Raw genomic sequence first — 15,428 nt, 5'->3', positions numbered from 1 at the left:
ATTGAGTGACAGTAGTGAATATATATATATATATATATATATATATATATGATGAGGCTACTATGCTATCGGAAGCACGGAGCTCCGTGCTTCAGCTCGTTTTCGATGTTGCGCATTTCGAATCGTCACGCTTCGTTAAACTTGATCTAGTATTTGAAGTAGCTAGAAATACAAATTTATGATTTACGATATCATTTGCCTAGTGAACGAAGGGGTCAAAATCAAACGGCTGAAAAATAAAAATATACAAAATGTAATATATGATCCATTAAAATTTAAATCAAAGATATTAATCTTGTTTATATAGTATAAAGAATTCTATCAAAATTTACGTGATTTGAATATTTCTACACCGTTAAACTTGAACTAAACGGCTCACTATGACCATTGAAATTTGTTGATTTTGAAAGCATTCGATCACTAGGCAAATGATATGCGAAAAATAATAAAATTTATTTCTAGTACTCCAAATACTCTAGATCAAGTTTAACCGAGACGCATCGATAATTCAAAAGTCAACATTGCAACGAGCTGGAAGCACGGAAGCTCCGTGCTTCCGATAGCATAGTAGCATCACTCTCTATATATATATATATATATATATTAGAGAGAGAGATGAGAGAGAGAGAGAGAGAAAGAGAGAGAGAATGCTATTGAAATTATAAAGAATATAGTGCTTTCGATTTTTTTTGCTCTTAGATCGACTTCTTTGACCATTTCTAACTTTTAGATTAATACTATTATTTTATGAGGATCACTCAACCCTAAAGATACTATTCAACTCTAGGGAGGACCATAATCATCTCAACCGTATAATTCTTTATCTGAGAGTCAAAAAGTCGGAAGCATCAAATACTCTATAATTCCGATAGTATAGTAGCTCTATACACACATATATGTAGAGAGAGTTGAGCTGGAATATTATCGGTAGCGAACGGGTTCCTATGCTATCCATTTATTTTTGATGATGGAGCTTCCAAATCGACGATCGGTACTGTTAAATACGATTTATACCACTTGAAGCATTTAGAAATTAAATTTTATGCTTTTTCGATATTGTTCTCTTGTCGATCAAGTGGACACAAAAATGAATGACTGAAAGTGAATATCTTATAAAAGTGATCATAGGAGTTTTGTAATTAAGATCAAAATTACAGATTTTGTTCTAGATAGTTTAAAAAATTTTCTAACCAAAATTCAATTGATTTGAATATTTTTATACCGTTAAACTAGAAAACACCTCATATCAATCATTGAAATTACAAATTTTGAAACCCATTGATCATTAGGTCAATGATGTCGACTTAGTTTTTAAATACTTCAAGTGGTATAGATTATATTCAACGGTGCCAATCGCCAATTTGGAGGCTCCATCATCGAAAACAAGTGGGTGGCAACAGAGCTCATTTGCTACTAATAGCATTCCAACTCAATTCTTATGAGTACGACCCCTTCGTACTCATAAATCGGTTTCGATGATAGAGCTTCCGAATTGACAATTCATACCGTTAAATGTTATTTAGAGTATTTAAAATTTTTAGAAATCAAATTTTATAATTTTTTGTCATCATTTACTTTACGATAAAAAGATCTCAAAATTGATAATTTTTAGCGGTCGGTATAGGATGCTTGCTAGTTTAATGGCGTAAAAAAACAGAATTGGTTAAATTTTTGATAAAAAATTCTATTCACTATTTAGATAAAGATCAATAGCTCTAATCATAAATTGAAGGATCCGATCATCTATTTTTAAAATATCGTACATTCATTTTATGTCCGTTTGAAAGACTTTATTATGATTTCGAAAAATTATGAAATTTTTTTTAAAAAAAATTTCAAATACTCAAAATTATATTTAATAGAATGGATCGTCGATTCAGAAGCTCCATCATCGAAAACAACTTATGATTACGAACGGTTCTATACTCGTAAGAATATAGTAGCACATATCTCTCTCTTTATAGAGAGAGAGTTGAGTTGGAATACTATCAGTAGCAAAGAGTTTTGTTACCACCTATTTGTTTTTGATGATAGAGCCTCCAAATCGACGATCGACACTATTGATTATAATCTATACCGCATGAATCATCTAGAAATTAAATTTCATATTTTTGTCGATATTATTTTCTTATCCATCAAGTAGACATAAAAATAAATGATTGAAAATACATATTTTTTAAAAAGTGATGATAGGAGTCTTGTAATTAAAATAAAAAATATAGATCTTGCTCTAAATAGTTTAAAGAATTTTCTAATCAAAATTCAATTGATTTGAATATCTTTATGCTGTTAAACAAGAAAATATTTCATATTGACCAATAAAATTATAAAATTTGAAATCCTTTGATTATTAGGCTAATGATGTCTAAAAGATTTAAAACTTGGTTTTTAAATATTTTAAGTGGTATAGATCATATTGAATGATGTCGATCGTCAATTTAGAGATTCCATCATCAAAAGTAAATGAATGGCACTAAAACCCATTTGCTATTGATATTATTTGTTTGCTACTGACACTAAACAGAATTAGATTATAGGGACACATTTTTTAAATATTTTTGTGAAAGTGTTCTATTTATGTCAAAAAAATTTTAAAAAATCTATTAAAGCCTAAATATAAAGCCCAATCTTACTAAAAATAAAAAATTACTCTACTTAACCAATCCCACTCAGCCCACTCGGCCCGATTACAAATAGAAAGAAAAAAAAAGAAAGAAAAATTGATCACCATCTCCCCTTCTCTTCCCTCGCCTTCGCAGCCAACGAGGTAATATTCTGAAGGTTGGAGTTCGGTAATGAGGATCTCACAAAGATCGTAGAGGGTTATGATCGCTACGTGTTCGTCCGCCACAGATTGCTAGAGGAGTGAGTATCAAACATTGAGGTGGCCCCACATATAGTGATCCCATATATAGCAACACTTTTATAAAGTATTGATAATTTAGCTAACAATATTTTTTTAATATGTACCGATATTTAAAAGTGTCGCTATATATCATTTTTATTGTAATGTGATAGTATTTCTACTTTAACTCTCTCATATATATATATATATATATATATATTAATAGTAGGACTGTTGTGCTCTCAAAATGCATGAGACCTTCTGCTCTGAGGCGGTTTCGATGAGGAAATTTCGAATCGAACGATACGGCTCCGTTAGACTTAATCTAGCGTATGTGAAGTCTAGAAAATATTTTTATTATTTTCGATAATCATTTACCTACAATTTGCAAACAAAATCATAATTTTTATAAGGCTGAAAATAAATCCTAATAAAAAGTATTGATATACCACTGTAAATTTTTGATGACCAGAAATATTGAATCTTGTGTAAGATAGTATAAAGAATTTGTATCGAAATTTCATCTGATTTGAATACATTCTACACCATAAACTGAAAGGCAATACTCAACTATTAAAAAATTATTGATTTTGAAGTCTTTCGATCACATAGGTAAATATATCGAAAAAATCTGGCAAAAACTAATTTCTAGAAACTCACAATACTCTAGAATCAACAACTAGAGCGAAGCCGATCGTCGATTCGAACAATTCGCATTCATACGAAATATGGCACAGCAGCGCCTGCTATAATATATATATTATATATATATATATAGTTATATACTATATAGTATATTATAATATATATATATATATTATACATATATATAATATATATAGGACTAGAATACTATCGATAACAGAACAACGGCTCTATTGCCACCCATTTATTTTTGAGATAAGAGCCTCCAAATCGACGATCGGCCATCCGATTAAAACATGATCTATACCACTTGAAATATTAGAAATCAAATTTCAAAATCTTTTCGATATCATTAACCTAATGATCAAGAGTTCAAATTATAATTTTAATGGTAGATATTGAGACGTTTTTCTCTTAATACTGTGTAAAAACTATCCAAATCAATTGAATTTTTGGTTAGACAACATTCTTTAAACTATGTAGAAACAAGGATCTATATTCTGATTTTGATTATAAAATTTCTATTGGTCACTTTTAGAGCATTATTCATTTTCATCGTTCATTTTACGCAACTGAGAAAGAGAACAAAAAAAAATAAAAATTCAGAGAAAGCATGAAATTGATTCTAGATATTTCAAGGTATAGATCATTTTCAACCGGTGCCCGATCGCTGATTTGGAGGTCCATCAGCGAAACAACAATGGAGTTCGAACATTTGTTTGACGCGTTTGCTACCGATAGTATTCAGCTCAACTCTATATATATATTATATATAGAGAGAGAGAGTAGAGAGAGAAGAGAGAGATGAGCTAGTATGCTTTTGGAAGCACGGAGCTTCCGTGCTTCCAGGTCGTTTCGATTGCGCCTTCGCATAATATATACTATATATATATTATATATATATATATACTATACAAAGAAGAGAGATAAGAGAGAGAGAAGACGAGAGAGTGGTGAGCTAGTATGCTTTTTGGAAGCAGGGACTTTCTCGTGCTTCCAGGTCGTTTTCGATGTTGCGACTTTCGAATCGTTGATCGACCCGTTAAACTTGATCTAGAGTATTTGAAGTACCTAAAAAATAAATTTTATAATTTTTGATATCATTTGCCTAGATCGAAAATGCTTCAAAATTAATAATTTTAATAGGCCGTATGACCGTTGTAAGTTTAATGTGTAGAATCATCTAAATCACGTAAAAAATTTGATAGAAAATCTTTATAACTAATATAAAACAAGATTAATATCTTTGATCTAAATTTAATGTTATATTATCACGTTTTGAAAGATTTTTTTATTTTCAGCCGTTGATTTTGAGCCCCTTCGTCAACTAGGCAAGATAATATCAAAAATCGATATATTTTCTAGTATTTCAAATACTCTAGATCAAAATTTACGGAACCGACGATGATTCGAAATCGGCAACATCGAAACGAATTAAAGACAATGGTGCGCTCCGTGCTTAAATAGTATAATTACCTCACTCTCTCTCTCTCTCTCTCTCTTCTCTCTATATATAATATATAATATATATATATATATATATATATCTAATATGTAGCATCTGCAGCGGAAGGTTTTTTCAAGCAAGTACAGGGCATGTGCGGGGATCATGATGATGGAATCGTAAAGTTTTTATTTATTGCAGCGTTTATGTAAGGTGGTATAATTGGGCAGAATTGTCACTCGTCACCAGAGGTGACGTACTGCACACAGAGGTCCGTAACAAGAATGCTCTACTGCAGAGGAAGTCTTGCATGCAATACTTATATTATATTATTTATTTCTAATTAATTGTATATATATTTTTAAAAATATAATAAAAGTAATGATGGAACTGGTGAATTTTAGAAAATTTTTTTGATTAATTTGGAAACACCACGTGATGCCCAACTTTTCAGAGGTCATCCATCCTAGGACTAGTTTCGTCCTAACACGCTTAACTTTATTAACCTTTTGAGTCTATTCATGCCTAAAATATTTAAATCGGATTAAGAATTTTAGTCATATTATTTTTTATATATAAAATTATTTGGGATCTCACATCCTCCTCCCTTAATCTCTAACGTTTATCGTCAGGTTTAGACTCATAAGTATTAGACGATGTGAGACTCGTCTTATTAGTCTAAATCAATCATATGGGGAGTTGCGCTCCACCCACAACAGTCAATATTAATATAAGAGTCTCGCTCTTTCTACTGTATAATTCTCTTCCAACTGGTAATTAGTTATGATACCAACTATAATGCCCCAACTTCCCAGTGAGTCACCCATCTTATGACAATTCTCGACCTAACACGCTTAACTCTTTTACCATCTTGGGTTTAGTCACCGCTCAAAATAATTAAGCCGGATTAAAAATTTTAGCCCTATTATATCTTTTATATATATATATATATATATATATATATATATATATATATATATATATGACTATTTGGGGTCTCACACACCACATTAGCAATATAAATATTGTATTCTAGACTTTTTCATGTTGCACGACTGCATTACATGTTTCTCAGAGTTCGGAATAAATTTTTATAAAATTTAAATGATGAAGTTTATCTATTTAAAATTTTTAATGTGCTTAGATTTGTTCTAGGGAGAAGTTCATAAGCGAATCTGTAAAAATATCAAATGGTGAATAAATTTTTGTAAACTTTAGGTAATCTAATTTGTCTATTTCAAAATTTTAATTTCTTTATATTTATCTTTTTAGTTTGTGTCTATTATTTATTTTTTAACAGGTGACCAGTAAAATAAAAATTATGATAAAAATTGCCTTAGGAGAAGCATCAGTGCCGATTTTCATTATAGTTTTAAAATATTAAGACTAAAGTAAATATTAAAATATCTTTTAATGAGCTTTTTTTTTTTTTTTTTTTTTTTGACACCTCATCGAAGGTAGGCATGGATAAGCAGAGGAGGAGTACGTAGGAACTTCCATGTAAACGTCATGCAAATATATGCATGCATGTACAGGAGGGACGTACGGTGTATGTGAAAGGGCGATTAAATCTCATCCGTACGTGGGTTCGCGTGTGCTCGATAACATTCGGGGGATCCTTCGTATCTCCACCACATGATTCCTCTTTGCCGATTTAAAAAGCTAGGGCAGTACAACCGCGCACGTACGGTCCTATGTATGCTTCAAGCATTAACTTTTGGCCAATTTATATAAAAAATTTATTAATTTTGTTTTTTTTTATAAAAATAAAATTTTTTTCCTAAATTTTTCATATTAATTCTGAATTTTTAATAAACTGATAAAATATTTTTATTTATTTTTTTCTATTTTCTCCCTAGTTTGTTTTTGTCCTTTCTCTTCATCTCTTATATATTAAAATAAAGTTGGGAACTCACACAAAACAGAGTGTGCCCGAAGGACATACAAACTCTGAAAATCTAGATTACAATAGAGTGTGCCCGTGGGGCATACAAACTACAGAGATCTAACTTAAAAATTACTTCTAGAAAAATCAATAAATACGGGTAAAAAAGATTACGCGTAGGCTACACCTAGAAAGCGTTAAATGCAAAAAAGGAAAGTATTGAAAATGCGGCGATCTTCTTATTCAGGGGAGAGAAAGACCTCTATTATAGGCTTGAAAGTTACTATTTATAATATCTTATCAGCCCACATTATTGGTTGGTTATCGTAGTGGGGGAAGTGATGTAGCCATGATTATGAAAGTTACGCTCCATTTCTCATGAAAGTTACGCCCCACTTTACATGAAAGTTACGCCCCACTTCTCAACCGTTCCCGCCTAAACGTTTTTGACCTTCAGGCGCCTTATTGCCGAGTTCTGGTGTACCACGTGTCCTTATTTTTTTAGCTTATACGTGGGTTAGGTCGGCGTGTTAATCTTAATTTTGGCATCAACAATGCCCCCCCAATAGTCTTTCGAATGAACATTCGGATGATTATTGGTGCCAAATCGACTGCTTAATGGCATAACCGAGACCCAAGCTTTAGTTTCGCTGATCTTGGTCGGCTTAAAAAAAAACGGCTCATTATCATCCCAGCCGCATATATCTCGGCTTTATCAGCCGATTCTTTATTTTTACTCGATTGGTTCGGCTCTTCTTGAACCGAATATTCTTCTATCAAAAATTTCTCCTTGAAGAAAGTGGCTTTTTACCAACCGTATATACCTCAGCTTTATCAGCCGATTCTTCACTTTCACTTATTTTTTGAACCGACTGTTCTTCTATCAAGGATTTCTCCTTAAAAAAAGTGGCTCTTTACCAGCCACATATACTTTGGCTTCATTAGCTGATTCTTCACTTTCACTTGATTGGCTCGGCTCTTCTTGAACCGACTGTTCTTCTAGCAAGGATTTCTTCTTGTCTTTTCTTTGATTTTATATCGGCTCCATTGCAGCCGATTATCCTCACTTTCCTTCTGGAATTGCTCATATTGGGCAACTCGAACACCTAGATCAAATATGTTAGAAAAATACTTATCTTCAAAATGGTCTGTTATCTTAAAATACAGACCATTTAATGTCATTTTGGCGAACTCTGATTCCGGCATTCTCATAAAGCACCGGGTTTTGGCTATTTTGAAACAGTTCAAATACTCTTTGACCGTTTCACCTTATTTTTGTCGATATAAAGCCAAGTCGGCAACCGATTATTGTGGCTCCGACCTATAGAATTGCTTATGAAATTTTCTTTCCAATTCGTCTCAATCTTGGACGGAATTGGCTAGTAGACTCGTATACCAAGTAAAAGTTGTTTTGGTTAACGAGATATTAAATAATCTAAGTTTTAAAAACGAATCCGCAGTGGCTTCTCGGCATTGTGCCATAAATCGTGCAACATGTTCGACCGTGTTTTCGGTCTCATCTCCAGAAAACTTTTCAAACTTCGACATTTTTCAATTTGCCGGATAAGGATGCTCCGCGTCTATATTTGCAGGATAAGATGATCTAAACACAGGCTGCATTGCTGGTCTTGCGCCAACTTCGAAAGTATCTCCGATGGCTTCTTCAATCTGTGCGTATATTTTATTATTGTTCCCCTGCAAAGGAACTTGTGCTTGTACTACATTCGGTCCTTGTGGTAGTCCGAAATACGGTACAACAGGGTTAACTCTTTGCACATTCGGAGCCTGCCCCCTAGCTCTAACCCCTACATTTTGGGGCTGATATGCTGCCACTGGCGGAGGAGGTGGCAATTCCCAAGCTATTTCTGGTTGCTGACCGGCATTAACAACAGTCGGTCTGTAAGCCGCCTGAAATGATGCACCCTGGTATTGGGGTTGACAACATGCCTGTGTTACAGGATTTTGTAACACCAGTGTCACTACAGACCTTTGTAAGCCTGTTGCTGGTTACTCGTTTCGAGTCAACAATTGCCCTATTCGGGCAATATTCTCATTCGAGGTTGTGATTGCGGCCAATACTGCATCTAAACGAGCAGTGCTTCTATAACTATTCTGGTCCAACACTTGTAGGACCCGAGTCATTTGTCCAAGCGCCTGAGCCAAACTAGGCTCCTGTTGGTTGGATTGACCACTAGTCTCACCCTCGGCAGGTAAGACTGCTTGGTGTTTTCGAGCGTTATCTAAATTGCTGGGTTGTTGATCGCTCTCAGAATTTCTAGGAACGACCCTATTGTGCAAATTCATGGCGTTATCATCAACCATTATATCTTAAGAAAGAATAAAAATTACCTTAAATGTGTCCCTTCGGGTATGCCAAAAATTGTTGGGAGCCGAACGTTCGAATCCTTAACCTAGTCAAAGATCTCCCTCGATAAGCGTGCAGGGATGCAGAACGGCTGTGAATAGCGATCCTCGAAGTTTGCGCCCTTCGACTGGATCAAGCTATTCGGCTGACGAGGGATCGGATCAGCCGAGTTCAAAGACTCTACTGTAGATTCGGTTCGGCTGAATGAGCCGAATGTACGGACTGTACAAAAGCTAAGGTTGGCTGAAGAGCCGAATGGATGAAAAACACAGTAATTGGTCGGTTGAAAGAGCTGAATGCGTTTATATATTAAAATGAAGTTGGGAACTCATACAAAACAGTGTGTGCCAAAAGGGCATATAGACTCTGAAAATCTAGATTACAACAGAGTGTGCCTGTGGGGCGTACAGACTTCAGAGATCTAATTTAAAAACTACTTATAGAAAAGCAATAAATGCGGGTAAAAAAGATTATATGTAGACTACTCCTAGAAAGCGATAAATAGAGGAAAGGAAAGTATTGAAAATGCGGTGGTCTTCTCGTTCAGGGGAGAGAAAGACCTCTATTACAGGCTTCAAAGTTATTATTTATAATATCTTATCAGCCCACATTATTGGTTGGTTATCGTAGTAGGGGAAGTGGTGTAGCCATGATCATGAAAGTTACACCCCACTTCTCATAAAAGTTACGGCCCACTTCACATGGAAGTTACGCCCCACTTCTCAACCGTTCCAGCTTAAACGCTCTTAACTTTCAGGCGCCTTATTGCCGACTCCTGGTGTACCACGTGTCCTTATTTCTTTAGTTCATACGTGGATTAGGTCGGCGTGTTAATTTTAGTTTTGGCATCAACAGAATAGAAATCATAATATACGAAAATCGAAAACGGAATGATAAAAGCTCCAGTATATTTGGTTCAGAATAACAATCGGAATTAGTATGATTAATTTATACTTTCAATATTTAAAAAATTTTGATTATAAAAAAAGTAATTAAAAAAAATTTAAAATTAAGTACAGAATATAAAAATAATTTAAAATTGAGTTTGCACATCAAAACATAAAATTAAATTTATAATTTAAATTCAAACTAAAGTTAAATTTTAAAACTTTACATCTAAATATTGCATTGATAAGCCAAAATTGAATGGATAATTCAAAATAATAAATTAATTTTTGATTTAATTCAAATTCAAACTTACAATTAAATTTAAATTTAAATTTACAGTTGAAATTCAAAATGCTTGATTGAACTTATATTTTAATTTAATTTCTAAATTAAAATCTAGAATTAAATATTTCATTTCTAAATTTAAGTTCATATTTTAATTAAAAATTAAAGTCAAAAAATTAAATTAAATTTTAAATAAAAATATAAACGATAGTTGAGATATTTTCGTAAGGTGTATTCTTTCCGCCGGAATTCAACTTCCATTAATCCTTCTTCCTAGGCCGGATTGAAAAAAAGGATGACCGGAAAATTCTCATTCATTCATAAATCAAAATGGGAATGAAAATCCTGTACATCAAGTACTTGCTAACAGATTCGTTCATTCTGATTTCGATTCCTTGATGAAAAAGGGCCGAACCAGAAAGGCTCTCAAGGTTGATGTTAGAGACTAGCTGACTCTTATAAATGCTTCATTTTAGTTCTGCTGCACCGGGCTAAATTGCTCCACTTGTCCCTACACTTTTGAACAATCTTCATTGTTGGTCCCCAAACTTTTATGTTTGATATTTAAGATCCTTAAACTATCAAAAGTGTTGGCATTCGGTTAAATCGAATCGGGTGCGCCTATAATCGGGCTCGATCCAACGGTTATTACGTTGTCTAATTGGATTAGAATTAATCTTACTTTTAAATTGGAAAGCTAATTAGAGATAAATTCTAAGTATATTAGGATAACAAGTATGAATCGATTTGGCCTTATTTGTTACGTACCTATTAGAATTTCGGAATCCCTTATAAATATACGGACAATCTCACATAATATGAAATAAGAAAGATAACAAGAAAAATCAAAAGAGAAAGGTAGAATTAAACCACATCCTTCAATAACCTATTATTCTAGAGGGTCTTGAACGGTGGACTGAAAATCGTGCTCGTTTGTAGTTTGATCCACCGCGAGTTTAGAGCGATAGAAGACTTTCGAGAATGATCCGAGAACACGTGAATCAATCTCTACAATCTGCGCTCGTCGCGTTCTAACACGTGAATTAATGAACCTCTACAGTCCAGGCTCGTCGCGTTCTATGCTTCCGCTAAGAGGTACGAATGAATACTTCCGTTGCGTTCTACAAAAAGTGTATGTTCCTTTTTAGATCTATATATACTTACTAGCAATGTACCAATGCTTTGTAACATGTGCAATTTTTAAGTTCACACTTATTATGTTGTATATTATGTAAAGTTACTTAATAGAGTCAAATGAAACTTGTAATTTATATATATATATCTCTTATTTGGAGAGAGAAAAGAGAATATTACATAAAAATTAAAGTGAGAGAGAGAGCATTTTCAAACTTTCAAATATAATATATTTTACTCATAATATAGAAAAATAAAAATTTGGAATTTTCAAAAATGTATAATTATTAAATTCAAATTTAAAATTATTTTAAATATTCATATCTTTTGTTTAGAGAAAGAAAAAAAAGAGAGCATTAAATTAAATTAAAAATTAAACTAAGGGAGAGAGAAAAGTGGCATGCACACTTTTCCGTAAGAGAAGAAAAAAAAAGAAAATGTATGAATATTAAATTAAATGAAAATTAAGTAAGAGAGAAAGTAAAACAGGTATTTAAAATTTTAATTTTGAAGCTGAAAATTTAAAAATAAATATTATAAATTTTAAAATTGTAAAATTTTAAATTTAGAATTTAAAATTAATTTAAAGCCGAATTTGAGCTAAGATAAGCTCGTTCGAACTCGGCTTGTTTCCACCCCTAATCGAAATATTTAAACATGATTTATGACTCAAAAATTTGCTAGGAATTATTTTCAATATTATTTATTTATTATTCAAGTAATCTTATAATTAATAATTTTTGTAGTAAATAGAGAGTAAATTTGAAACCATTTAGTGATCACTAGGTAAATAATATCAAAAAATTAAAAAAAATAATTTTTAAAAAAAATTAAATACTGTAGATTAGGTTTAATTAATAATTTCAACCATTAATTCAAATTCCTTTTTACCAAAATTATATTAACATACTAAAAATTTGGTATTTTTTTAAAAATATTCTAGCACAATTTTAGTTGTTACTGTGTAGCAAATTAAAGTAGTTAAAAACAAAATATACTATCTGTACACCAAAAAATAGAGGATGCAAATCTTATATTTTCTTATCCAACACTCAATATTGAATTCTTATCTTATTAAATTTTAAAAATATAAAATTTATATGGGTAAACTTCAAATACCCCCTGCGATTTCATACTTTCTCATTTTAATTTCCTGTGGTTTAAGGTGTATCAAGTTAGCCCCTGTAGTTTCGCAATTTCTCACTTTAGTACTCTGTGGTTTAAAGTGTATCAAGCTAGTGCCTTGTGGTTTCATTTTTCTCTTTTTATTATCTATTTTACTAATTTTTTTTTGTTAAATCAGTATCAAAAATAAAATTAAAAGGTACTAAAGTGAATATTCGATAAACCTAGGTAGGGTTTCTGAAGTTTTTTGTATATAATTTAACGAAATATTAACAGAGGAGCAGACAAAAAAAGAAAAATGAAACAATAGGGTATTAAATTAATGCACTTTAAACCACATGGTATTAAAGTGAGAAAGTATGAAATCATATGGTATTAAATTAATACATTTTAAATTATAGAATACTAAGGTAAAAAAATATGAAATTAAAATAGTGGTATTTAAAGTTTTTGTAATTTATATATATATTTTTGGATGCCTAGATAATATTTTTCTTTAGGGAAAACTTCAAAAACCCCCCCTGTGGTTTCACACTTTTTCATTTTAGTACCATGTGGTTTGAAGTGTATCAAGTTAGTACCCTGTGGTTTCTCACTTTATCACTTTAGTACCCTGTGGTTTAAAATGTATCAAGCTAGTACCCTGTGGTTTTGCACTTTATCACTTTAGTATCCTGTGGTTTCACACTTTATCACTTTAGTACCTTGTGATTTAAAAAATTATAGGGTACTAACTTGATACAAAATTAAAACCACAGGGTACTAAAGTGATAAAGTGCAAAACCACAGGGTACTAACTTGATACACTTTAAACCACAGAATGCTTAAGTGATAAAGTGAGAAACCACGGGGTACTAACTTGATACATTTTAAACCACAGGGTACTAAAGTGAAAAAATGTGAAACCACAAGGGGGTTTTTTAAAATTTTCCCTTTTCTTTAAGAACATTTGGAACATTTATTTATTTGTTTTAATTAGATAATGAGGTATGACAACTGATGTGGAAAGAGCTACAGATAACTGATTTGATCTGTACTGAGCTGTAAAATCTCTCATCAATCATATCCCTCTCCAATTTAATGAAGCACAAGCCTAGTTCTCTTCCTATTATGCACCCCCTGTTTTCTTTTTTCTTTTTTCTTTTTTGAGAAGTCATCATCATAGAGAGAGAGAGAGAGAGAGAGAGAGAGAGAGAGAGAGGAGGAAACAGATCGATTTGAAAATAAGTTATTTTTGTTTATTTTATAATTAACACATGTGAATGCGGAAATAGATATATCTCTAAATTAGGAAGCGTTTGGTTTTGACGTAAAACAAAACGAGAAATTATTTTGGATATAAATTTATTTTTTATTTATTTAATTTGATGTAAAAATATTTTTTGTAAAAATAGTTTTACAAATTTAAAAAAAAAATTAAAGTTTTAGCTTTGTTATTTTTTGACGAAAAATAAAAACTCAAGTTACGTAAAATTTTTTTTCATCTATTTTTTTTTTCTACGGAATCAGACAAATGTGAATTTTTTTTCTTTCAACCAAACAAACATTGATCGAATTTTTTTTTTACAAATCAAACACTACAAAACGTAAACTCTTTTTTATATGAAAAATTATATTTCACGATTTTACGTTGAATCAAACGAACCCTTAGATAATTCTTGAAAGTTAAAAAAAAATAAGGTATGAATAATTAAATTGAAAAAATAAAATAAATAGAGATTAATATGTAATTTAATTTGGTGTTAACATAGAGAAACCTTCTGTTTTTTATAGCATAATGGTGATATTAGGTTATGATGTGTCAGCAAGTAAATGTGACAATTTTCAATTATATGTATAAACTAATTAAAAGACTTCACATTAGATGTTGTTGGATATAGAACCGAACTTGTGGAGACGTTGATCGTGTCAAATCGTTGACCGAGTCAAATGAGTCTTCTGGATCTAGATCGGTTCTCAGACTAATTCTCGAGTGCGCCATAATCAAGCGATTTGATTGAGAAGAGGTCGGCTCAACTAAATTCTTCCTCAATATGAAAAGCCAAACTGAGGTTTAAGGCGAACTCAGCTGAACGAGCCGTGTTGGTTGTTATAGGAATGGAAAACTAAGCTATTCCTAATTGAGACTAGGCTATTCTACTCTTAAAAATGCTCTTAAAATGTAGAAAGGAAAAGATTATAAAAGTATTATACTTCTGAAAAAAAAAAAGAAGAAATGACTGGAAATAGAATAGGTTTTTGTTTATATGGAGGGAGAGACCCTTAGTTCAGGCGTCTTTGCATTATTTACAGTACTCCTGTCAACCTACAGTTATCGTGCGATCGCGTCGTGAGAACGTTACAGACGTCTCTTTATTGGACGCGTGAATTACTCCCACGTTCTCATCCGTTTCTGCCCAATGGCTTCTCTTATTTTTTTAGCGACTTTTGATGCACCATGTGTGATATCTTAATTTGCCCACACCACCTAAACACACGTGCCAAGACACGCACCAGCTGGCACTATTTTTCTTACGCCAACAAATACATAAGTATTTTAAAAAATTGTAAGGATTGCATTTTATAGAAGACCTAGCAATAGTACTCATTTAACATATATATTTCATAGTAGGACCAAAGAACTGGGTTAGGACACTATTAATAGCACGGAGCGATTTGTATAATAACTACTATCATATAAATGAGACCTTTAATATCAACAATTTATAGTTTATAACACTCTTTAATCTGTTCGATCGTTACGATAAGAATTTGGATACGCCGACATTATGGATTAGATTATACCGATCATGATCTCTTTTGCATCATGAGC

This window comes from Ananas comosus, linkage group 2, assembly GCF_001540865.1.
Source record: "Ananas comosus cultivar F153 linkage group 2, ASM154086v1, whole genome shotgun sequence".
In the NCBI taxonomy this organism is placed as follows: domain Eukaryota; kingdom Viridiplantae; phylum Streptophyta; class Magnoliopsida; order Poales; family Bromeliaceae; genus Ananas; species Ananas comosus.
This window is presented reverse-complemented; position numbering follows the sequence as displayed.